Source organism: Pezoporus occidentalis, unplaced genomic scaffold (genome assembly GCF_034315485.1).
Source record: "Pezoporus occidentalis ecotype Australia unplaced genomic scaffold, CSIRO_AGI_Poc_V1 ctg162, whole genome shotgun sequence".
Classification (NCBI taxonomy): domain Eukaryota; kingdom Metazoa; phylum Chordata; class Aves; order Psittaciformes; family Psittacidae; genus Pezoporus; species Pezoporus occidentalis.
The window spans coordinates 1,553,603-1,579,047 of record NW_026913447.1 but is presented as its reverse complement, the minus strand read 5'-3'; the positions used below and the strand labels follow the sequence as shown (position 1 = coordinate 1,579,047).

At 37.9% G+C, this 25,445-nt stretch overlaps 1 protein-coding gene across 4 annotated transcripts in view; it reads left to right on the top strand.

Moving 5' to 3' along the window:
* The window catches only part of PRLR (prolactin receptor), a 147,087-nt gene that overhangs the window by 12,225 nt on the left and 109,417 nt on the right, over positions 1-25,445 (top strand). For all 4 annotated transcript variants that reach the window (XM_062612906.1, XM_062612905.1, XM_062612904.1 and 1 more), the window contains one exon: positions 5,610-5,700. The gene's annotated coding sequence lies outside the window, so the exon portion shown is untranslated. The remainder of the gene's footprint in view (positions 1-5,609; positions 5,701-25,445) is intronic.

Below are 25,445 nucleotides of genomic sequence, written 5' to 3'. Positions count from 1 at the left end.
AAATACATTTTAAAAAAATTAAAATGGGATTGATGTGATGCATTTTGTAATTGCTTTTCTTGGCCCTGGGGGAAAATCTGTATCTCTACTTTAACAGTAGTTGTCAAAATAGGGAAGAACAATAATATTGGAGAGAAAAAAAACCTCATTTTGAAGCGGCATAAGTGTCTGTTTATTTTCCAACCTTTTTAATAGTACTGTATTGCTATTAGAAAAAAAAATTATGTTCTCTAAGCTGGTGTAATAAATGACTTGGTACCCTGTAATTTAACCGTGTTTGAAGAACAGTAACCTGCTGTAGGAGATAATGTGAACTTTATAATGCTTGATGTTGTCGATTTATTATTTTAGGGTTTTTTTTCTGAAGACAGTACATGATTTTGAAATCAAAGGAAACCTCACTGCAGACGCAGCCATTAGAAAATGAGCTTTTTTTTAAATTCATAGAGTAATATACCTCTAAAACTGTTTGGTTACCCCCCTGTGAACCTGAAAGGTAGAATTAGTATTTCTTACGCACTAAGAAAAGTGCGTATTTCCTTCCCTCCTTGCCCAGCCCCTCCCCAGTCATTGGAAATAATATTCCTGTTACATGTATGAAGCCATGCAGTCCCAGAATGAAAGTATAAGTAATTTGATATAGAAATATAAGTCAGTATACAAGTCAAGGAATTTATATTGACTCCACTCACTCCCTTATCCACATGACAAAGTAGATGGTGATTTGATACTCTATGGTCTAAATGGCTTTGAGAGCTGTTTTGTTTATAGAGTACTTAGTGACCTCTGATGTGAGTTAATGTGCAAATTCTGGTCAGAATTAAAACTGGCTTTTTCATAACTGATAGAGAGCATCAATAGCCAGGTCTGGATCTCTGAATATAGATGGGTGAGAGGAGTTTCGCTGGTGCGCTTCAAGCTGCTCACTGTATGCGGTAAGTCAGAATTTGTTACCCAGAATCAGTTGAGGTGAGCTGAAGAAGTTATCTTTGCGATTGTGGAGTCAAGGAGAACATCATGATGACAGTCTCAGTCCCTGAACTATTTAATCTGTGTTTTGAAGAGATTGATCAAAACATGGGTACACTGTGTCTTGAGCAGCTGCCTCTGAAGTCTTACAAAGCATTATGGAATATTGTTTAGATGATGAACTGAATGTACCAAGACAGTGTTATTTTATAAAAAATGAAAATCTGAATAATACATGATGTACATTCTATGTAACACATAACAGTTTACATAGCATAACCGTAGCTTTCTTCCGAAATTCAATTTCTTTCTGTCTACTTGAAGTAACAGCAGAACCAAAAAAGGAACATGGCAATGAGTCTAAACTAATCCTCACCACCAATTTTAGTAAAAGTTAATGACATGCTAATCATTTCAGTAGTGATCTGTAGATAATGCCAATTGTTCTTCAGATATTAATTTGACTAAAACTTTGGCAGTTAATATTTGAACTGATTCATATTAGTTTAAATCTTTAATTGCATTTAATTATAGTTTTGCTTATGAAACAAACAGCTGCACTTTTTTCATTACCTCTGTTAGTCTGCCATTTGAAAGGATTAAGTTTCTGTGCATCTCTACAAAGTGTTTCTCAACTTAGTTTCTCTTGGCTGTATTTTGCACCTTATCTTGCATGTGGACTAATTTTTCCAGAATTTGTTATTGATCTAGTGCAGCTTTTCATCTAACCACATCAATGACATTACTCTTTACATTATTGTTTGCAGTAACCCATTCAGCTTGGCTGTCTTGGCTCAAGATAGTAGATATTAATTGTAACATCCCAAACAAAGCAGCATGTATAACTTGCATGTAGCATTCTTAAAAATGTTGTAACAAATTAGTTAAATGAAGTTGAGTACAATTGAAACTTCTCTAACCAGCTGCTGATAGATACTACCTGTACAATATTATGCAAGAGTATTTATTGAGAATATTCAACATCAAATTTTGAGAGTTGATGAAATTGACTATAAATATAGGTCCCATGTATAGGGAGCTAAAAAGGAAGCTTGAGTGAGATCACAAAATTTTCATAGCAACTTATATTTACTTCCTGTTCATTTTCTGGAAGTTATTAAGGACTAGGCTGCCAGGCAGCAGAATTAATTAAACTTTTGTTGTTGTTTGGCCACGAACACAGGTAGGTTGTTCCTCTACCAAATTAGAGAACATGGTTGTTTGGAAATGCAATTATTATGGAGTGTGGCTGGGTGGATATGCTTCAAACGCCTCTGTCATTTCACCAGAGGACTGATGATGCTGGTGTATAATTCAAAGAAGGGAAGCTACTTCAGCTGGGCCAGCAACTGAATCTTGAAGTACAGCAAAGGTTTTCTGCAACAGCCAGAGCAACCAAAAGATTTGCACATGTAATCACAAAATCTTTGATTGTCCGTTAAATTCTGGGTTGGCTAAGTTTCTGCTGACTTTGAGACTGGTATGAGAAAAACTGTGCATCTTTGTCTTAGATAGTATGATTTGCATTCATAATTATATCACGGTAGGTAAACCAGATAGTGAGTTTGTGGGTGAATTATGCAGCAGATCAGTCACCATTATACTTCCAACTGTATGACTGGGATAGAAATTTGGCTGTTCACCATCAGAAGACAAGACTTAACTAATCTAATAAATCTTGTAGCAGACAGTCAAAATTTTCTTTCCCAGTGGACTAGGAGCCCCAAGACATGTTCTAGCCAGTTGATATGACAAATTATTAAATACTTTTTGCAACAACCAGGAATGGCAAATACACTATTTTGTAACATCACAAAGGAGATACAAGGAGCAGCTTGTTTCTTTCTTCCTTCTTTGGCTTTTTCCATTAATGTATCCTTCTCTGTTTATGTTTTCAACCCCTCTTCCAAGATACGCAGTGCTAATTCCAGCAAAATGACAGGAAAGCCACCTCTTTGTATACTTCTGGAAGTGCAAAATTCAGGCCTGCTGAAAACTTCACTTCTTACTGTTAAATGAAGCAGAAAAAAATAGGAAAAGGACCTGTACTGAGACAGTACAATATATGTATTGCACATACTAAGACATACTAAGTTAATATACAAGGCAGGAGGTATCCTGCCACTCTATATTAAAAAAGTGAAAGCCAAGCCAGTTTCCATTGAAAACATAGCATTTCTGTTGGGAGGAGGTGCTGGGGGAAGAGGGAGGGAGGGAGGGAAGGTTCCATGCAACTGTGAAGATGGTTTCATAGTCAGGAACAGAGTGAATGAGGAGGGTATGACTTGGAGTCATGAAGGGGACACAAAGCAATGAGGACGCCATGGGATGGCAGTCACTTTGCTTGAGAGAGTGGCAACTCTGATAAAAGTGGAAGATTGAAGAAGCTAGGGTTTGCCGAACAGGGTGAAAGGATGTATACAACAATAACAGAGGTGGAAGAAAAGAAGAAAGGGGGCAAGAGGGAGATTTATATTGGTCATGGAGGTTGAAACAGGACATCCTAGGCAAAGAAATAGGGGGAATAATGTATTGCCATGGGGTGCCTGTTGTGATTAACTGATGGGAGTCATAAGATTTTCTTAAATACCCTTAATTTTTTTTTTCCTCACGTTGAGAGTACTGTAATTTCTTATTACATTCTGTACTGTATCAGTGTGTGTCTTGCCTTTAGGCCCAACGAACTATTATAGATGAGACAGTTACTGACCAGTTGTAAATATTTTTAATCCTCTGCTTAGGAGGGGTTGATCTTCTCTGATAACATTGTGAAGACTGTAGTAGGAAACAAATGTATTACATTTGCTCCAGTCTTTTTGATCCTTTTACTACTAGAATATTACAGATGGTAAGCACATCAGGATTACAAAAAATCCAGTTGCTGCACAGTCAGCAAGACAGAAAAAAAACTATTTGTGGTTTCTTTGAGGTTTTTTTAAAATCATTTATATGGGCTTATATTTTTCATTAGGAGGTCTTGTATATCATGTAAGATTATTGAAGTGTGACTGTAATCTGTTAATAAAAACTTTGACATTTCTGAAAAACTGAAAGTGAAGTGACATTGAACCTATGAACCTAGAAGGCAATAATAAACAGGAAAGCAGAAATATACAAAAAAATTAGATAATTATTTGGTTGTTACTTAGTAGCTGCAAGTGAATGACCACTGTGTTGCATCAGCTGTCATTGCATGTTGAAAAGGTGGACTGTATAAGCTGTGGAGTAGTTAATATGCTAGTTAACAAGGGTCTATGAGTTCTGGACAATCAGCAGAATATCATATAGAACAATTCTTTTAAAGTATTTTTCATTCTTGGTGATACGTCTTACTTCTCACTGCAAGTAATGTGAAAACTGACCTGCAAACTCAGATCCAGTGATTATCAAATAATTATCAAGCTACTAGCTATTTTTGCTTAACATGTCTAGAACTGAAAAAAATTAAAAAAAAACATATTCTGTTTTTTAATTCTTTCTTTCTCTCAGTATTGATCATTTTTGTCAAACTTCCCCAAATTTGTTAGAACTAATAATTCTTTGAGTATATTCAGGTAATAATATACTGCCTAGCAAAAAAAGTTGGTTGATGCTTATAATTACTTTTCTGGGCTTTCTAAACTTTGGGTACTGCTTATCTAATAACCTTAAGACAATCTATTTTTTTTTAAGTTAACAGCACTGAAATTGCTATAAGGATGAATTTTCTGGTGTGGAATTTCATTGTGTTGTTTAATTCTGAAAATGCAAAAAGATACAAGGTGTTTAATACTGTTGAATCTCTAATTTCATAGTAGGAAATTTTAATAGATTTGCTGTGTTGTGTTGAAATGTGTTCATTGTGAAGAATATTTTGGTTTACATTAGTTGAATTGTTCCAAGTTAGCAATGTTTTCTAAAATTATTAATTCCATCAACCAGAGACAATCACTTTGCCCGTTACAAAGTGTTACTTTACAGACTATGTAAGACATTTTGTAGGTTTTATTTCTCCATTTGCATCTGAAAGAATGCTGAAATTCTACAAATTTAACATGACATATCCCATCACTGAGGACTTTGAGATTCTCCTAGTGCTTTTTAGAAGAATTACTTTAGTGGGAGGAAGATGAGGTGAAAAGATATTACTATATGTCTGTGTTCCTTGTATAATGTGCTGGCCACATCTGGAAACTTCATTCTTTGAAGTATGTACTGTCTTTATAACTATGCAATCCAAAAAAATATTGTTGTGTAGAAAAAGTATAATGAAGGAATACAGAGACAAGCAGGTAGTTAAACATGAATTACTGTGAGACAATTAAGATTAGTGGAATTACTTGCATGTCATAATGTTGCCCTAATGAGGGTTAATTATGATACAAGAATTGAAATAGGAGCTGTGATGATTGAAAACCTGTATGACAGGTATGTGGAAATGCTGGCAGTTTGGGTTGCTTCATTTTGCTGTTAGACTTTTGGTAATTACTTGAACACACCTGACAAGGCATCATTAATTATGACAAAAAGAAAAATCTGTCACCATCACATTAAAAAAAAGCATTTTGTAATGCTGAAAGCTTCACTGTTTTTTAGGAAATGGAAAATCTTCTGTCTGTACTACTGCTCCCTTTTTAACCTATGCTTAATTCTCCTTTTAGATATTGGAGGCTGAAAGAATCCAGAGTTTTTGAAACAAGAAGGTTGAAGCAAGACCTTCTCCTGCCCAAGCTCCTAACTCTGTGACATGATGTAAGCCATCTAACCATTTTATCTCTGTTTTTTCTGTTGTAGATAAAGAAAATTCACTGTTTTCTGTATTTTTAGGAATGCTTGTTTTTGAGTGAATTTCCTACCATGAGGAAAATTTTGTTTTTAAATGCCAGTTAATTAAGTACAGAAAAGCTGTTTTCAAATAAATTACAAAAGAAAAACTTCCTTCTTAACTTTTCCAGCTAAAATTATGAATTAGATTTGTAATACTTTCACGAAAGTATCAGCATCTTTCAACTGGTCTGTGTTACAGTCTAATTAATGTACATTCTTAATAACTTCAGGAAATAAAAATAGAGTTTTCAGAAGAATTTCTTGGTGAGCTAGGATGGTAGCAGAGACTGCAGTAGAGAGGACATAAATACATTGTTCGAAGACAAGAAGAGGCAATGGATTTGGAATCCTGAGTAGCTCATGTTTGAAGGGGGTGTTCATGGTTCTGACTGGATGACTTTGGTTAGCTGGCAGGATTCATACTACTACTATATGTGCTAGGAAAGACACTCACTTAAAGTCCTGCTTGTAATAAAATAGTAATTTTTATCAACATATTATTTTATTTTTAACTTCATTTTTAGCATTAGTTTCCATACATTAACATTATTATAAATGTATTTAAATGTCATTTATATTTCCATTCTTACATGGTTATGATTGTATGAACTTAGGGATTTGGAGTTCTTCTAGGGATATAAACATGAACTGCCAGGTAAGAATCTTGTTGTTGTCGTTAAGCATGAATTAACCCTGATTGTTTGAAGTTTTTTTCAGTTAATTATCTTTTCCTCTTTCTTATTCCTTCTTCTGTTGCAGAAAGCCTTATATTCACTTAACTTTGCTTTTGCTTTTATCTTGCCCAATATGTGCTAGCCTACAACAGGAGTGAGGCTGTAAGCTTGGTTTTCATTCACTAGTCATTCTTTTTAAAGAATTTGAAATCAGATTGCTCACATTAGTAATTATTCTTTTTTAAGCATTTATATTTACTATTTTCTGTGTTTATCAGCTGGTGCTTTTTAAGGTCATTATGAAAATTAAGTTCCTTTCCGAGCTATAGATTTAGGGGTGGTTTTTTTTAATCTGCTATAAATATAAAATACATGATGCAAATAAAGCTGTGTTTGAAGTTGTTTCAGAATCTCTAATAATTAACTCTGGGGCTTCCCTATAGGTACATCTTTGTCTAATAACCTTAGCTGTCTTTCTATATGTAGTTGCATTTCTCATAAAAATGACACTCCTAGGGAGACTTCTGTTTCTGTATCATTAAGGTTTGGAATGGGTAATTGCCATTTTTGTTGTGTATCTACATTATTTTTGAAATGTGTAAAGTATTTTATAACACTAATTTCACAGAGTATTGATAGTGTAAGGTGCTCATAGTCTTTACAGGGTGAACAGTCTTTTCAGTAATACTTTAAATGTCATTTTCCGAAAGCCACTTAGTCTCTCTTCACTGTCTTACATCTGCAGTGTGCAGATTTTGTGTGGTTCAGTTATCTGTGTAAGTAATAACTTTCCCAGAATTGAAATGAGCAGATAACGACTTATTAATAGTTCAGTATAGGCAGTATTTTATTCAAAATAAGTTTTTACAAATTTTCAGATTTTGGGATTTAGACTTTTTCTAATTCATGAAACATGAGGAGACTAAAGCACAGATAGCATTCACCAAATGCACTTGGTTTATTGTGCTTATTTTACTAGGCCTACTGTATCTACCTTATCACTCTACTATCTTGATATCTTAGAAAATTGATATTGTTTCTCTTAATGCATTCTTTCAAAGGTCCCAATTATCTATATTGGTTATTTAATATGTAGCCCATAAGTCTGTAGGAAAATAAGTCAGATCATATTTTTTCTTCTGAAAGCAATAGAATTAATAGTTTTAAATTCATATGTCTAATTTGACAAATATGGCCCAGAAAGACGGAGAACACTTGCTACTGTTTGTTGGGTGTTTAAAAAAAAAAACAACAAATTCAGCCCAGAAACTCTCAAACCCACTATAATTTTCTTTACATTTTCAGTTCCACTGTTCCTGAAAATGGAAAGTCATTGTCGGAGAGGCTGTGTTCATAGCTGTGCTAAACCTTATCTTTTTTTTTCATGTAAGCTTCTATACTTCAGATATTTGAGAGGAAAAATCGAAAACCTAAATTTAACCGTATTCAACAGAAGATCAATTATATGAGTCGAGTGATGTATTCTTGGTGACCTGTGTTGCTAAGAAACAAACTCTTGTGTCAATTGATTAAATCTTCTTGCAAGTGTTTTTACCACAAGATCCATTGCAATTCCTTATTCAGGCTCTAACATCTGAAATCCGTTAACCATGAGGTCAAGCTTTTATCTGCTTCTTGACTTACTTTATTCTTGCTCCGTCTAAACTAAAATCACCAAGTCACCTTTCCGTGAACATCTACTATGAAGTTCCAGGTCAGCAGGGGACAAAGCAAAACTCCCTGTTTCTCCAGACTTACCTCACTCTTGTTTCTTGCTTTGTACCTGGCAATGCTTTTGCCACATGGTAATGGAGCCAGGATGCCATCTTCAGCCCATTCTTGTTCTGCAGTCATTAGCATTGAATTGCAAGTTAGGTTAGAACACTGACTTGTTCTGGGCACATAGTGAGTTTCTGTTAAGTAAGTCAGTGCACACACATGAAAAGTTTTTTAACAGCTTACTGGTTTTGTATTAGATTAGTTGATATGTAGTCAGATAAAAAAATCTGCCACTGTCAGAATAGTCTGAAAAAATTTAAACCAATAAAATAATTTCTGTATAGAATTTCTCCTGTGCATTACTGCACTGCATAACTTTGCAGTGTAAGGAATCTGGCTAGATTGACTATGATTTTAGTTTTCCTATACTTACTGAACAGTATTTTTAAAACATCACCTTCCTTATTCAGCTACAGACTAACTAATACATTTGTTTTCTTTTTTGACATTTTTTCTTAATTATTGTAAAATCCTTTTTCTGAAGTTTGAAATACGTAGCCTTATTCACTGTGTATTTATGTAAAATATTGGTGCTGTGTGTAGCTTGTCACTGTCTCATTTCTATATCCACCTTAAAACTTCTTTTCAAATGTTTCAGTCTGGCACCCCAATACTCCCTCCCTCCTTTCTATGCCAGCCATTATTGTCCACTTGATAAATTTTCAAATTATCTTTTTTTTTTGCTTTTTCTGGTGTTGTCTTTCCCACTAGATGGGAATTCATGGAGTAATCCCCTTACATACCATGGTTTCTTACCATCGCTTTGCTCTGCTAGCTGCACAAAGTTCGTAATGATTTCATTAAGGTTTTGCTGAGATTACAGCCTGTAATACTGATCATTCAACATAAATAAAGGAGATATCATAGAATCACAGAATCATAGAATCAGCTAGGTTGAAAAAGACCTTTAAGATCATCAACTCCAACCTCTACCCCAGGACTGCAAAGTCCACCACTAAAGAAGAAAAGAGATTCAAAGCAGCCCTGCGGAGAAGGACTTGGGGGTGTTGCTCGATGAGAAAATGAACATGAGCCAGCAGTGTGCGCCTGCAGCCCAGAAAGCCAACCGTACCCTGGGCTGCATCAAAAGGAGCATGACCATCAGGTTGAAGGAGGTGATCCTGCCCCTCTACTCTGCTCTCGTGAGACCTCACCTGGAGTGTTGTGTGCAGTTCTGGTGTCCTCAACATAAAAAGGACATGGAACTGTTGGAACAAGTCCAGAGGAGGGCCACAAGGATGATCAGTGGGCTGGAGCACCTCCCGTATGAAGACAGGCTGAGAAAGTTGGGGCTGTTCAGCCTGGAGAAGAGAAGGCTGCGTGGAGACCTCATAGCAGCCTTCCAGTATCTGAAGGGGGCCTATAGGGATGCTGGGGAGGGACTCTGCATTAGGGACTGTAGTGACAGGACAAGGGGTAACGGGTTAAAACTTAAACAGGGGAAGTTCAGGTTAGATATAAGGAAGAAGTTCTTTACTGTGAGGGTGGTGAGGTACTGGAATGAGTTGCCCAAGGAAGTTGTGAATGCTCCAAGTTGTGAATCCCTGGCAGTGTTCCAGACTAGGTTGGATGGAGTCTTGGATGATATGGTTTAGCGTAAGCTGTCCCTGCCCATGGCAGGGGGTGTGGAACTAGATGATCCTAAGGTCCTTTCCAACCCTAACTATTCTATGATTGTATGATTCTGTATTCATTCTATTCCTCACCTGTCTATATCCACTTTTAGTTTTTCATTGAACTTTTGCTCTTGATTAATGTGAGACTAGAATTTTAATCCAAATATCTAAATCTTAACGATTCGGAACAAATCAGATACCCAGAGAAGATCCGAAACTTACTAAGTCAACTGAAACTGATAGAACATTATAAATTACAGCTTGCAATATCTTGTGCCTATCAGTTAGTGCTGTATGACTGTGACTTATCAGGCATTAACCATTATCTGTGTACCTTTCCGTGTTCTTCATTTGCTATATTTCATTTATTATTTGTAGCTGTATGCTTCCAGGTAGTACAAATAGCTTTATAGGTTGGCTTGTACAATCTCAGCAACTTTTTGCTGACCCTTACTTCATACTCATTCTGAAATATTTCTAGGACAAATATCAGAGGATCAGTAGGTCTGTTGATTTACAGTGGTAATAATGCTCCTCCTTCTCGGAAAAAGAAAAAAAAATAATATTCCTGTGAAATCTTTGTTCTCTAGGCTAATTCGGAATTCTCAGCTTGTTTTACTAGAGATGAGTCAAATGATCGGACATAACTTACAGCACTAATTTGGAAATACGGCCTCTGAAACAACAGAGGAATTTTGGCTTCTGTTTGTGTAAATCATGTGGTTTTGGCTTCAAATTTTTGGTTTGTTTGTCAGTTTTAAATTCCATCAGACTCGTTTTGTTCTGGTGTTTCTAAACACCACAGGCCACTATTATTATTTCTAATGCTTGAAAGAGGCTACATTTCATTTTAGTTCTATATTCAGTAGATTTTGTTTGATGCTGCTGTTCACAACAATGTTGCTTTATTGACAGGCAAATGCAGGATAGCAACCTCCGAGGCTCTAGGGTCAGAAGGTTTTATGCCACATGAGGTCTCACTTCCTTGGTTATGTGAATCTTAGTAGGTTACAGAGTGCCAGGGAACTTTCCCCCACACTGGCTTCAGTTGTCCATGTTGTTTTATTTTTTTTAAAACTGAGTTTTGCCCAGGGCATTGCTAAAAATTTCCAGAGTTAGGGAGTTTGTATAGGCTGTTGGTCATTCCCACTTGGCAGTTTGCTTGCAGTCAGCCTGTTTGGAAGAGTTTAGAACATGGACTTGTTCTGTTCTAGAACAACTAGTCTGAGTGCTGGAGAGTCATGTGTAAACTCATGACAGTTAAGTGATGAGTGCACCTGTAACTTCTAAGGACCAAGTTGTGTGTGTCCTCATACAAAGAGGACATAAGCCCAGAACTCACTGGAAGACAGATAGGAGGTGTTCTTGTGTTTCATAGAAACAAACTACATCTACTTAGCTGGGCACTGGAACTTTGTATGTGTAGCTCTTGAGCTAGTCTGCTCTATGTCTGTGAAGCTCCAGAATACATTCATCTTTAAAATTGCCAGTGTGACAGATTACTGTAGATTGATTTATTCTGAACTTCAGTAATGAGTTATAATGCTGTTATCATCAAATCACCTTTTCTTTTTGTGGCTATAGAATTTCCATGCACTTACTGTTCTTTAAAGTAGAATGCGCAACCTTGAAGGTCATCCAGAATTCGTGCATTATTCCACATAGCCTTCAGCAGTTATTTCAATGCCTAACTGTCAGTAATGTTGAAATTCTGTGCCTTGCTTCTGTCCTGAATTAGCATCAAGAGGATAAACAGTTGCCTGCCATGGCTAAGATGTGAGGTGAGGCATAAAAAAAAATATGGTGGGCTTTGCATAGTCTAGCATGATTTTCTACTTCAAAACCAGTTAATTGGGTGCAATCTATGTCAGTTCCTTTTGGGGGGGGGGGGGTGGGGGTGGTGTTGGGATCAAAAAGTTAAAAAAATTAGAATTGCCTCCATTTGTGATGTCTTTACTTTCCAGATTCCTGCATTTTTATACGTTTCCTAATTCTGTCTGTCATCTTGTATCACCACCTGATGATTAATTCTTACTTGCGTATTACATGTAAATGACATGCATTGAATAAAGAATTCCCTTAGACTCTGCGCGCCAAGAATTCTCATGGCTCCTGAGTGTCAAAAGTGTCCATCCCATATAGGAAATGTCTTTGTAAGTAAGTAATACGAAGGGTTGTAAGAGAAGACATAGAATGTATGAAGATTTTCACTGATTTTATTTTTAGCCTTGACTTGTAGAAAATAGCACTGAATAATAGATTTTCAACTGGGCCATGCTGTAAACCTGGACATCACATGTGGCTCTGGATGCTGTGGCAACTGCAGCTGTGTTGTCAAGGCAACAGCCTTGTGCTCAGTAGGCAAAACCAATGAGGATTAAGCAAGACTATATTATAGCTAAACCTCTGTGAGCTTATCAGGGATGAACAAGATCTGTCTGTTCTTCACTGTGCAGGTGTCCCTTAAGAGTAGGGGAAAAGCAAAAACACAGATGAAATATACCCAATTTAAATGTCAGATTTGGATTATTCTAACAAGTGAGTGCATTTCCCAGTTAGATGGATCAAAAGACTCCATTTGTGTAAGTAAATGTTTATATAAAATAGATACTAGCAAAGAAAGTAATGTGACATGTTTTTCTGTAAGCTTTGAAATGAGGAAGAGGAAATTGAAATACAATGAACTCCAGCAATCTTTTTGATCTTTGTTGTAGCTTTATACTCAGGCTGAAATTCAAACACAAATATGCCACTACAAATTTCCCACTGATAAGAAAGTTTATAGACCACCAAGATTCAGAATAGTTCTCAACAGTTTCAAGCACAGTGTTCTTCTCTAGTAAAAGGAATGAATGCATGTGTCACTGAAGTAAACTCACACTCCAGCATACACATGTTATTTCATCCCAGTTTTTTTTTGGCTAGAAGAATCAATATCCAAATGGAACTGAGATAAATTAAGAGCGAGGGTAAAATGCCAAATTTATTTTTGCTGAGTGGGGAAGGAATTTGAAAGTTACAAGTTAATTATTTTCTGTTCAAACTTAAAATATTTTTCTTTTTCTAAAGGAAAACAGAATGCTACACTTCAGTTGAAGCTTCATAATAAGTAAGAATGAATAAATGAACAAGTAAATTTTACATGTTTTGGCAGAATTTCTGGATTTTTTTATGCTTTTTTTCATGTATTGTCACGTAACATCAAAGGCGATTAAATATCTTTCTTAATTTGACCTATGTTTTAATTGTTAAACTCCAGGTATTAACAGCATATTTTTCTTGTGTCAGTATCACCTGAGGTGTTAAAAGGCCATTAAAAAAAAAAGAATCAATGTTACTTTCTTTGCAGATAATGTCAGATTAACCGTTTTCAATAGTAATACTGCCCTGTGCCTCCTACAGAGAAGTGAGGAACTGGAGCAAACTATGAAATGAGATGCATCTGATTATCATAGTGATATTGCTTCTGACATTATCTCGTGATCTATTTTCTTGCTTGGTGGTTTTATTTTTCCTACTGAGGATAACCTGGCAAAGACAATGGATTTTGTCAGGTTTTGATTGTTCTTTTCTGATACTCCATGCTTTTTTTTTTTCCATGCTCTCATTTCTTTCTTCTTTATATCTGATTATTTAAAATCCCTGATTTTCTCTACTAGATTTACCGTTTTTACCATTTCATCTAAGTTACAGAAAAAAATCTGTATGTAAGATGTTTCTTATTAAAGAGGGTTCAGATGTTTTGCAGCATGTTTGAGGCTGTTACAGGAAACTTGAAACTTTTATTGCTGCATTTCTGAGAGTGGCCACTTTCCTGTTAAGATTTTGTATCAGAACATCAGGGGAATAAATGAAGCATGATACTTTTCCTAATTCATAGTCTACATCTCGACCTTTTTTCCCCTCCTTGCCTTTTTCCTACTTTTGTACAAATAAATCTGTCTTTATTCTCTCTTGGTTTGTCTTCTATCTGTCGCTTTATGGCAGTTTTTCTTTCCTTTTCAAGTAGAAAAATCAATGCTTTTGTTAAATACCCTGGATTCTGAAATGAGTTTGATGTGAATTAGATTACAGAGTTAATCTAGAGCTCATTAATATGAATGAACTTGACCAGCCATCCCTAATTTAGGGAGTAGAAGTAGAGTCCAAGTTGGTTTTTTTCTTTAGAACAACTAAATGCTGTAACAGTTGGCCAGTAAATTTCTGCAAGTTACAGAATCACAGAATCATAGAATAGTTAGGGTTGGAAAGGACCTTAAGATCATCTAGTTCCAACCCCCCTGCCATGGGCAGGGACACCTCACACTAAACCATGTCACCCAAGGCTCTGTCCAAGCTGGCCTTGAACACTGCCAGGGATGGAGCATTCACTACTTTTTCGGGCAGTCTATTCCAGTGCCTCACCACCCTCACACCCTTCTTCCTTATATCTAACCTGAACTTTCCCTGTTTCAGTTTAAACCCATTATCCCTTGTCTTATTGCTACAGTCCCTGATGAAGAGTTCCTCCCCAGCATCCTTGTAGGCCCCCTTCAGGTACCAGAGGGCTGCTATGAGGTCTCCATGCAGCTTCTCTTCTCCAGGCTGAACAGCCCCAACTTTCTCAGCTTATCTTCACACGGGAGGTGCTCCAGTCCCCTGATCATCCTTGTGACCCTCCTCTGTACTTTTTCCAGCAGTTCCTTGTCCTTTTTATGGACACCAGAACTGCACACAATCCTCAGAGGTCTCGCAAGAGCAGAGTAGAGGGCCAGGATCACCTCCTTCGACCTGCTGGTCATGCTCCTTTTGATGCAGCCCAGGATACAGTTGGTTTTCTGGGCTGCAAATGCACACTGAAGCCAGCTCGTCTTTTCTCATCCACCAACACCCCAAGTCCTTCTCCGCAGGGCTGCTCTGAACCTGTTCTCTGCCCAACCTGTAGCTGTGCTTGGGATTACTCGAACCCAGGTGTAGGACCTTGCACTTGTCATGGTTAAACTTCATGAGCTTGGCATCAGCCCACCTCACAAGCGTGTCAAGGTCCCTCTGGATGGCATTCCTTCCCTCCAGCGTCTCAACCGAACCACACAGCTTGGTGTCATCGGCAAACTTGCTGAGGGTGCACTCAATCCCACTGTCCATGTCAGTGACAAAGATGTTGAACAAGACCGGTCACAGCACCGATCCCTGAGGGGCACCACTTGTTACTGGTTTTCAAATGGACGTTGAGCCATTGACCACAACTCTTTGTGTGGAACCATCCAGGCAGTTCTTTATCCACCAAGTGGTCCACCCATCAAATTGATGTCTCTCCTATTTAGAGACACGGATGTCATGTGGGAAAGCCTACAGCACCTGATTCCCAGGCGGTCTCCTATCCAAGTACTAACTGGGCCTGACCCTGCTTAGCTTCTACTTCTGCTTATCTACTACTCTGCCACTTTCTGGTATAATCTGCAATCCTGAATAGGTAGAGCAGTAGCAGTCTTTCTGTGTGGGTCATTTGTGGACAAATAGGCAAATCAGCCTTTCTCTGTTCCTGAAGTGAGTTAGGTGTGTGCGCATAACTCTTCTGAGATATTTCTGATGCTGTTGATCTTGCAGCAGTCCATCTATGCATGGCCCAAATACACATGTCCAGGTGTTTCAGCTGGTGTAGTAGATCTTTTTTCTTCCTTCTGAAATGCTGGCCAATTCAATTTTCTCATTCCGTTTTAAAATACAGGTGTAACATTGGTCCATCTATTCTAAATGCCTTGTACCAGGAAGGTCTAATTTATTTGATCAAATTCAGACATAAATTCAGGATTAGTCACTGGGAACATATTATTGTGTAAAAGTATAACATGCAAATCAAATTAATTTAGTCCTATGTTCTCAAATCTTCTGCATGTGAATTATATTCCTTTAGATTACGGTGCATTAAGTTTCTCATGAGGGTGACCTAGTATCCATAAATCACTTTCTGAACAAGGTTGGACAACTGAAACATTCAAACTTGAACACACTTCTTGATGAAGTCCAGTTTTGAAGTTATGAAGTCCAGATTTTTTCTATGTTAGTGGGTATATTATTCAACATACACATGGATTTAAAAAAAAAACCCACAAACCAACAAACGTATTCCTATATGCTTTCACCAGTCAGTCAAATTCACCCATTAAGTCAAAGACTGTCAGCCCCAGCAGCAATCTGTGAACATGAAAACTAAAGACATTTGTAGTATGTACCTTTGTGTCACTGCAGTATTGATACCAATAGATAGTGCTAAGTGAAACAACTAGCCAGAAGTACATCAAGCTTTTGCCCAGTTTTACTGAAACTAATCAACACTCATTATATAGAAAATTTTGCATACTTGACTGCATTTTGTTCTTGTTGTTAGCTCCTATAGTATGTATATTGCATGTCTTTTGTATACAAGATAATCAAGCAAATAGAAATGCGGGCAGCAGTAGGCTTTAAGATCTACGGATATTTAAAAAAAACAATACATTGAGTGTGCTTTTGCATAAGTGTTCAATTTACAACCTAGTTTAAACTTAGACGGAGAACCAAACCAAAACTATTGCCACTGTGTTTGAATTGATATTCTTCCTAAATTCAAGTTGTTGTTTGATAGCAGCAGTAGATAATCATATTTAAAATTGTTTTACTGAAGCTTACTGTAATCTAACCAGCAGCATACAAGCTGGACTGTGCTTAAGAATGCTCCCTTATAGCTCACTGCATCTTCCAGGAGACAGCATGTGGCTTTCAAGAAATGAGTAGTAGCTGAGTGCCTACTCCTGTGCCTGTTCGCATCTTAGCTCAGAGAGCAAGGAAGTTGCTGCAGAGATACCGAACTATGAAGTTGTAGCCTTGCATCGGAGAAAAGTGAAGAGTGCCTCTCACAGCTGTCTTCTGTCTGTAAATAGAGAAGGTGTTTCATTTCAGTCAAGCTAGTTTGGCCTAACTTGTAGAAACTCTGTAATACTTGCCAGCAATACACAACTTACTACCTTAAGAAAGGCAGTCCTCAGTGCCTGTTGGGTTTTTTGATCCCTTGGTAAGTGGTGTGCAGTTTTCGAGATTGTTTATTGAATAATGCAAAACATGTCTGTTTTCCATTACTACTTTTATTAAAGCACCAGTGTTTCAATTTAATTTAGTGTTTCAGTGCTTTAGAAGTGATAGAACCAAATCCAGGAAATTACTAGAACAATTGAGAAAAAACATTCGACTGATATGTTGCAAGGTCCTACACCTGGGTTGGAGCAATCCCAGGCACAGCTACAGGTTGGGCAGAGAAGAGATTCAGAGCAGCCCTGCAGAGAAGGACTTGGGGGTGTTGGTTGATGAGAAACCGAACATGAGCCAGCAGTGTGCGCTTGCAGCCCAGAAAGCCAACCGTGTCCTGGGCTGCATCAAAAGGAGCGTGACCAGCAGGTCAAAGGAGGTGATCCTGCCCCTCTACTCCGCTCTTGTGAGACCTCACCTGGAGTATTGTGTGCAGTTCTGGTGTCCTCAACATAAAAAGGACATGGAACTGTTGGAACAAGTCCAGAGAAGGGCCACAAGGATGATCAGGGGACTGGAGCACCTCCTGTATGAAGACAGGCTGAGGAAGTTGGGGCTGTTCAGCCTGGAGAAGAGAAGGCTGTGTGGAGACCTCATAGCAGCCTTCCAGTATCTGAAGGGGGCCTATAGGGATGCTGGGGAGGGACTCTTCATTAGGGACAGTAGTGACAGGACAAGGGGTAACGGGTTAAAACTTAAACAGGGGAAGTTTAGGTTGGATATAAGAAGGAAATTCTTTCCTGTTAGGGTGGTGAGGCACTGGAATGGGCTGCCCAGGGAGGTTGTGAATGCTCCATCCCTGGCAGTGTTCAAGACCAGGTTGGATGAGGCCTTGGGTGATATGATTTAGCGTAAGGTGTCCCTGCCCACGGCAGGGGGGGTGGAACTAGGTGATCTTAAGGTCCTTTCCAACTCTGTGATTCTATGATTCTATGATTTGCTAATACTCTTTGGTGTCTCCATTTCCAGTCTGAAGTCTTGATAAAACCTAAGTAGATACTGGTGATGCTTCCATTGAGAGATAAAACATTCTTTTGGAGGTAATAATGTTTGTCCTGTTAACAGACCTTCAGGTTGGCTGGGAATAATACAGAGAGGATCTGGATTTGGATTACCGGTTCTGGTTTTTTAAGGGTATTAACAGGCCCATATACAAGAAAATTATTATTTCAATGCTTGTTGCTTAGGATTTATACTGAGGCACATGGTTGCTAACACAAAACTGTTGTGTTTCCTTAGGGGGTATTTAAGTCCTTTCAGACACAAGAACATAGAATTGGCTATATTGGATCAAAGCTATTGTTCATTTTCCTGATACACAGTCTCTCATTGGAGTTGATAACCCATTCTTGAGAAAAAGGAAACAATCTGTTATATTTACAGAATAATCAGCTTAGTAAAGAACGTTTCATGTGAAGTTCTCCCAGTCAGTGCTTGTGAGGCTTCCTTTACATGCAGAGACTCTGCTCTGTTGTGTTGGATGGAGAAAATGAAGGAAAGGTAAAAGTTACTTACTAATGCTGCTGGGTAGAGGAGAACAGCAAGGAAGGCTGATAGAAGGAAAAGGACACATAGATTGACAATGACACAAGTAGCTGACATTGTCTTCTGAATAGTCAGTACTTCACAAATACTGCCTGAACAAGAATGGAGAAACTGGGTGAAACTGAGGGTACAGTTCTGGGGAGAGGATAGGATTGCGTCAGTTATGAGTGTGGTGAGAAACTTGGATATGTCATAAGGGGAAGGAAGAAGCTTTTGGAATATTCATTGAAATTATGTTTCCTGATACGCAGCTTATTAGGTAACAGCGAGAAAAGACCTATATGGTATCTAAAACGCTCCATGCGAGCTCAGCCCCTAATAGTAAACAAGACAAGAACCACAAAGTTGAGGAAAAGGGATGTTTAAGCATTTCTTTTTGTCAGTTTTTCGCTAGTTTTTTGTTTCTGATTGATACCAGCCAAGCATATTTTCATTGTATTGTTTGTTGTTTTATAAGCCCACATATTCTTTTCTAAGTTACAGAGCCCAGAATTTTTTTCCCTTTTGTATGGTGCCTGTTTCCATACCTTTCCTTATATTTTTAGCATTATAATTACAGTTCCTGTCTGAACTTCCTTCTGTTATTTTTTTATTCTTCCTGTTTTCTTTTTTATACATGTGATTGTTAGAACTGAACTAAGTATTACTAGTATAGATATGTCTTTGATTTCTGTAGTCCGTATGAACACTGAGTTCCAGCAGAAGAGAGTGCATACTCTCTCCTGTTCTAATTCTTACGCCTTGTTTTTGCTTAAGCTCTTTAGAAACCTCAAATATTAAGGAGCTTTTTGTTAGGTTTCTTTCTTAGTAGGTGCATTTGATTCTATCTCCAGTATATATACAAGTAGGTCAGGGATTTTTTCTTTCAGTGACCACTGAGTTTGTAGTTACCAAGGAAATTATAGTAGCTAATGTGATTTTCAAGGTAGAAATTAAGTCTATGCTGTTCTGGTGTCCTCAACATAAAAAGGACATGGAACTGTTGGAACAAGTCCAGAGGAGGCCACAAGGATGATCAGGGGACTGGAGCACCTCCCATATGAAGACGGGCTGAGGAAGTTGGGGCTGTTCAGCCTGGAGAAAAGAAGGCTGCGTGGAGACCTCATGGCAGCCTTCCACAGTATCTGAAGGGGGGCTACAGGGGTTCTGGGGAGGGACTCTTCATCAGGGACTATAGCAATAGGACAAGGGATAATGGGTTTAAACTGAAACAGAGGAAGTTCAGGTTAAATGTAAGGAAGAAGTTCTTTACTGTGAGGGCGGTGAGGCACTGGAATGGGTTGCCCAGGGAGGTTGTGAATGCTTCATCCCTGTCAGTGTTCAAGGCCAGGCTGGACGAAGCCTTGGATGACATGGTGTAGTGTGAGGTGTCCCTGCCAATGACAGGGAGGTGGGAACTAGATGATCTTAAGGTCCTTTCCAACCCCAACCATTCTATGATTCTATGATTCTGTGTTGTCATGGTTGTAAGAGCAGAGTACAGATAAAAACACAGGCAACTTTTATATCTCATACACTGGAGCCTATGAAGGTGGGCCTGTAAGGTTCTTGCTGTTAGCTCACTTAGTCATTTGTATATTCCTGTTTGCTTGAGATAATACAATCTAATGTATTATTCTTTGACACGCACACATTTTAATTTCTTTATTGATACTTTCAAGAGTCTAGGTTACAAAGTCCCTATCTGTCCAAAGAGTATTTAATGGAGCAATGTAATACCAGGACAACCAGAATCATAGTTAGGAAACAGATATTCTTTCATTCTGTGGTCCCTTTAATCAGGTATCTGGTATGTTCTCAAATGTTTGGGATTGCAGATTTCCTGGATTGAAGCTCTTTTCTTAAGCAATATTGAATTCCTTAGCCTGTGGTATTTGGTCTTTTCTTTATAGGTCACATACTGTTTAGCAGGGCACATTCATTAACTGCAGGTCAGATGTTCCCCTTGAACATTTTCGAGGAATTTTGAATTTACCGAGCTTTAAACATTATAAACACACAGTTATATGCAAGTTTCATTAGAATCCAGCAGAAGAAAACTAATTATTATGTACTTTACATTATACTAGATACAAAGTAATACTTGCCTTTCTTCTGCAACTTAAACCTATGCTTTTCCTGAAAAGCGTAAAATCCTTTCAAATATCAGACTTCAGTTTTTGCTGAGATGGTAACTTTCCCTGGTTAGGATGGTATTCAGGTCCACAGAAGTGACAGGTATTAGATACATAGTACCTGTTTTGCTTCAGTGTGAGTTCCACATAAACCTTTACTATAATTTGGCATATTTACATCACCCTGCTGCATCATATTTACAAGGTTCTGTTTAAATAGCCCATCACTTCACTGGCATTTTGGCAGCTCCAGAAACAGGTATTGCAGGTGGGTTTTTTTAAATTAAATATTTTAATCCATTTTATTATGTAGTTACAATTTAATTTTTTTTATAGTTGTGTTTAACTCTGCTTGCCTATACCAGAGCGTTGATGTGGCTGATTATTTTATTCCAGCTAAAAATTCCTTCTGATTGATCTCTAAATGTTCATCCAGTTGGCATGCCTGGAGTAAATTTCTCATGTGCAGTACCTTAATGAAAGGAATTGCATAGGATATTAATCTCATGCTGGCTGCAAATGTTTGCAAATCTGTAGCAGAAATATTAATCAGATTGTGTTTTAAGATCTGTAATTTTTCTATAGACTAGACTAGACTACACTAGAGTGGTTCAGTTGGAAGGGACATAGCAATATGAACTATTTTCATTTTCCCATGAAATCTCTTACTTAGGTTTTGGTGATTTTTTTTTTTTCTTTAAGCATGAACCATACTTACATGCTTTCCCTTTATAGTTGGATTCTTTAGTTATAATTAAAGTTCGTGTGGAGTCTAATAATATATAACCTATTTGTACTGACCATTATTTAAAATCAGAGTGAATTTTATTTAATCAGAAGAAATGGAATTGGAAAGACTTCTGGTTTGTGGTCCTGTTTTTTAATAAATCCATGGGTCTTGAGAGGCTATGATTAATATTATAACAATCTAGCCAATCTGTTTTAATTGATTTTTATTATAATTAATATCGAGAGACAATAAGCAAGCAGCGCTGGGTGCGCCGGGGGGTCTCTGCTCCGCCCGAGACACACAAGGGGAACTTCTGGGGATAGTCTCTTATACTTTTTGGTTTCCCGGGCTTCTTGGGTTTCAGCCAATCCTGTTGTCTTCTTTTCCCGGGCTTCTTCAGCCAATCCTGTTGTCTTCTTTTCCCGGGCTTCTTCAGCCAATCCTGTTGTCTTCTTTTCCCAGGCTTCTTCAGCCAATCCTGTTGTCTTCTTTTCCCCGGCTTCTTCAGCCAATCCTGTTGTCTTCTTTTCCCGGGCTTCTTCGGCCAATCCTGTTGTCTTCTTTTCCCTGGCTTCTTCAGCCAATCCTGTTGTCTTCTTTTCCCCGGCTTCTTGGGTTCCAGCCAATCCTGTTGTCTTCTTTTCCCAGGATTCTCCACCTGTTGTTGGGGTCTTGTCTCCAGGTGAAGAAATATTATGTCTATCACAAGTCTGACCGCCATCTCAGCCCCCATAAATTCCACTCCTTACGTGTTTATTTGTTCAGCGCACAGATTTCACAACACTCTGTAGCAGGACATACCTCTAAATTACCTACCCCCCCCTTTTCTAAGAAAATTCATGCAATTTAAACAATGAACAAAACATTTCTCTGCACAATATTGCGGTTCACCCAGGGGAATTATTTCCTTGTTTCTTCTTCCTCCTCACTGTGGTATTGACAGGGACACTTATCGTACCCTTTGCACATAGCACAATGATCACAAGGGATTCCATCTCCACACAAAGTGCAATGGTCACTAGGACCCCTGAGTTGCTGACACGAATCACTCTGATGTAACTCACATTAAGAACTCTGCTGTTAAGGCAATAAGTTTACTAGGATCATTGAGTGTAGAATTTGCAGTCACATTCAAATTTTGCCCTTCAGCATATTGGCTTTTGCTGTTTTTTTCTAAATGGGAGTATTATCAAAAGGTTGTCTAAATTTATTGGTCTGGATTTTCAATTGGTTTAAATCAGCATAAGTCACTTTGAGTCAGTGCAGCTAAACTCTTTTACTGGGGTTAAAATAAGAATTTACAGAGCATTTTTTGGAAGATCATACTGCTTCCTCAAGTATGAAGGAAAAAACCTTATAGAATGTGGAAGCGAGGACAGGCGGCCTGGGAAGAATACAGGGACGTTGTCCAGGAAGCTAGGGATCAGGTCAGGAAAGCTGAGGCCCAGGTAGACTTGAGCCTGGCCAAGGACATCAAGGGTAATGGAAATGGATTATGTAGGTATGTGGCCACCAAATGAAAGTCTAAGTATAACGTGGGCCCTCTTGGGAAGGAAATGGGAGAACTGGCAGCCCTTGATTTGGAGAAGGCTGAGGTTCTCAAGGACTTCTTTGCCTCAGTCTTCACCAGCAAGTGTTCTGACCACGCTGCTCAAGTTTTGGAATACAGATGCAGGAACTGTGAGAATGAAGACCTTAGGCCCACTGTAGGAGAGGATCAAGCTCGAGATCATCTTAAAAACCTGAATGTACACAAGTCCATGGGACCTGATGAAATCCATCATCAGGTTCTGAAGGAGCTGGCAAATGAAGTTGCTAAGCCACTGTCTGTCGTATTTGAAAAATCATGGCAGTCGGGTGAATTCCCAGCGACTGGAAAAAGGGAAATATAACCCCCATTTTCAAGAAGGGGAAAATGGATGACCCAGGGAACTACAGACCAGTCAGTCTCACCTCTGTGCCTGGCAAAATCTTGGAGTAGATTCTCCTGGAAGGCATGCTAAGGCACATGAAAAATATGCAAAGGGAAAATCTTGCCTGACCAATTTGGTGGCCTTCTATGATGGGGCTACAGAACTGGTGGACAGAGACAAAGCAGTTGACATTGTCTGCCTAGACTTGTGCAAAGCATTTGACACTGTCCTGCGCAGCATCCTTGCCTCTAAACTGAAGGGACATTAATAAGTGTCTGTTTTGTTGGCATTTGATACTCATTTACGTTTTTTTGCTGTGACAATTCTATGCAGCTTTTCCCACAGTGAACTGAATTCATTTGTGGTGTGACAACATGTTGTCACACTACAAATGAGGGGGAAGCAGAAGTAATAGTTAGATCATATTCAGGGCAGGAGGGGAACCCAGGCATGTACGCTAGCAACCTACTTTGGACAGCTTTCACATCTACAATAACATTTTAGTTACTTTGGAGGGGTGTTCTGTCAAAACTAGTGAGTACTTTTCATTTAGTTTTGGCAATTTGCAACAGTTAATTTTGTTATTACGTTCCAAATCTTCTACTGTAATGTACATTTGAAACAGATTTTCAAGTATATCTCCTGTAAGGAAAGCTCCTCCTTTTTTTTCTGAAACTTTTTTTTTTTTTTTTTTGTGGAGGACTAAGAGGGCTAACTCTAGAGTTATCTCTCCTCTTGTGGGTTTTCTGGCTGGATTAATTAAAATAATACAGTATAGTATTATAAACTTTTGCCTCAGCAAAGCAACCCCGAGTTTACCTGGTGTGCATTATTGTTTGCTGCTTGCTTTCAGATTTCCTGGTCTCCCACAGTATGTCACACACACTCATCATCCTAGTCCTACTGTCAGTATTATAGTCTTAAAAATCTTGTGCTTTCCTACTAAGGTGAGGAATCCCAATCCCTAATAAATAAATAAATACTAAGCCTGTTTTTTGTATTTTTGAAGTAAACTTGTTTATGTGATTTTATTCTATTTTATTTTATCTGAGGGTTAGATCAGAATTCTAAAGTGCAAGTGGAGAGCCACATAGGTATGAATATGAAATGTTTATGGATTGATATGTATTGTGGGAGAAGGCTGCAATTTTCATCATGCATAGTAGGGACAAATTACAATTTTTGAAGGTGCATGAGGAAATGTAATTGCGATAGGTCAGACATGTTTCTACATCTTTTTTTTATGACATCCTATCATGGTTTTACACTTTCAAGAAACTGAGAAGACTGTGAAAGAACAGGATTTCCAAAGTTAAATAATAAAAGGTCTGCACAAAAATTTAGAGGGAAATGCAGGATTTTATTTTTTTCCCTGAATGTATCTTAATTTCCTACCTTAAATGTATTCTGATTTTCTGGATATTGTAGTGGCCATTTCCTCTGAGAGTGTGAGACTATTTGCATTAAATGATGGAGTGATTTTCATGGCTAGTCTTACACAGCATGCTTAGCAGAGAGCTGAAGTAATGATGAACCACAGAGTCACTGTTTTGTTATTTTTAATTCAGAGCATGTGAGAAAGACACTTAGATTTTAGCCTGGTGCTGGAGGCATGAAATTCCCATTTTCCATCACATTCATGCAGAAAGTTTCCTTTTATATTGCACTGTTTGGCTTGATTACAGCCTTCTGGAAATATATTTGCTTTGTTTTCTTTATCAGGTGGAAAGGAAAGGGCATTCAGAAGATTTCTGATGTGTTTTGTGGTCTGTTTCAGAACGAAAGAAAAGATCAATACAAAACAGTATTTCTTAACAGATACAGAAAAATCAAACTACATGACTTTTTGTTGTACAGGTATTCAACCACAATGCAATAGCCCATTGTTGTATCAAAACCAGAATTTACCTAATTACACATATTAAGAAAAAAAATCTTTATGTGATTACCATTATGAAAAAGCTGTCATTTCTGTTTTAAAGCACTTCAGGAAACAAAACTAAGAGAGTCTGCCAACACATTTAGTTCTTCCATTTTTCACATGAAATTGTACCCTATGTTTTGTAACAAAATTGTGATTTTTATTTTTTTTACATTTCTCCGCAATAGAAAGTGAAAATTGGTGTTCTTGTCTAAAGCAAAATAATTATAAGAATTTCTCAAAATTGACAGCACTCCTTAGATTTAAAATTTAATGTTTCTCTCTTCTCACAGGTATTTATATCCCTGACCTTGGCCTGATTGACAGGGGAAGTTAA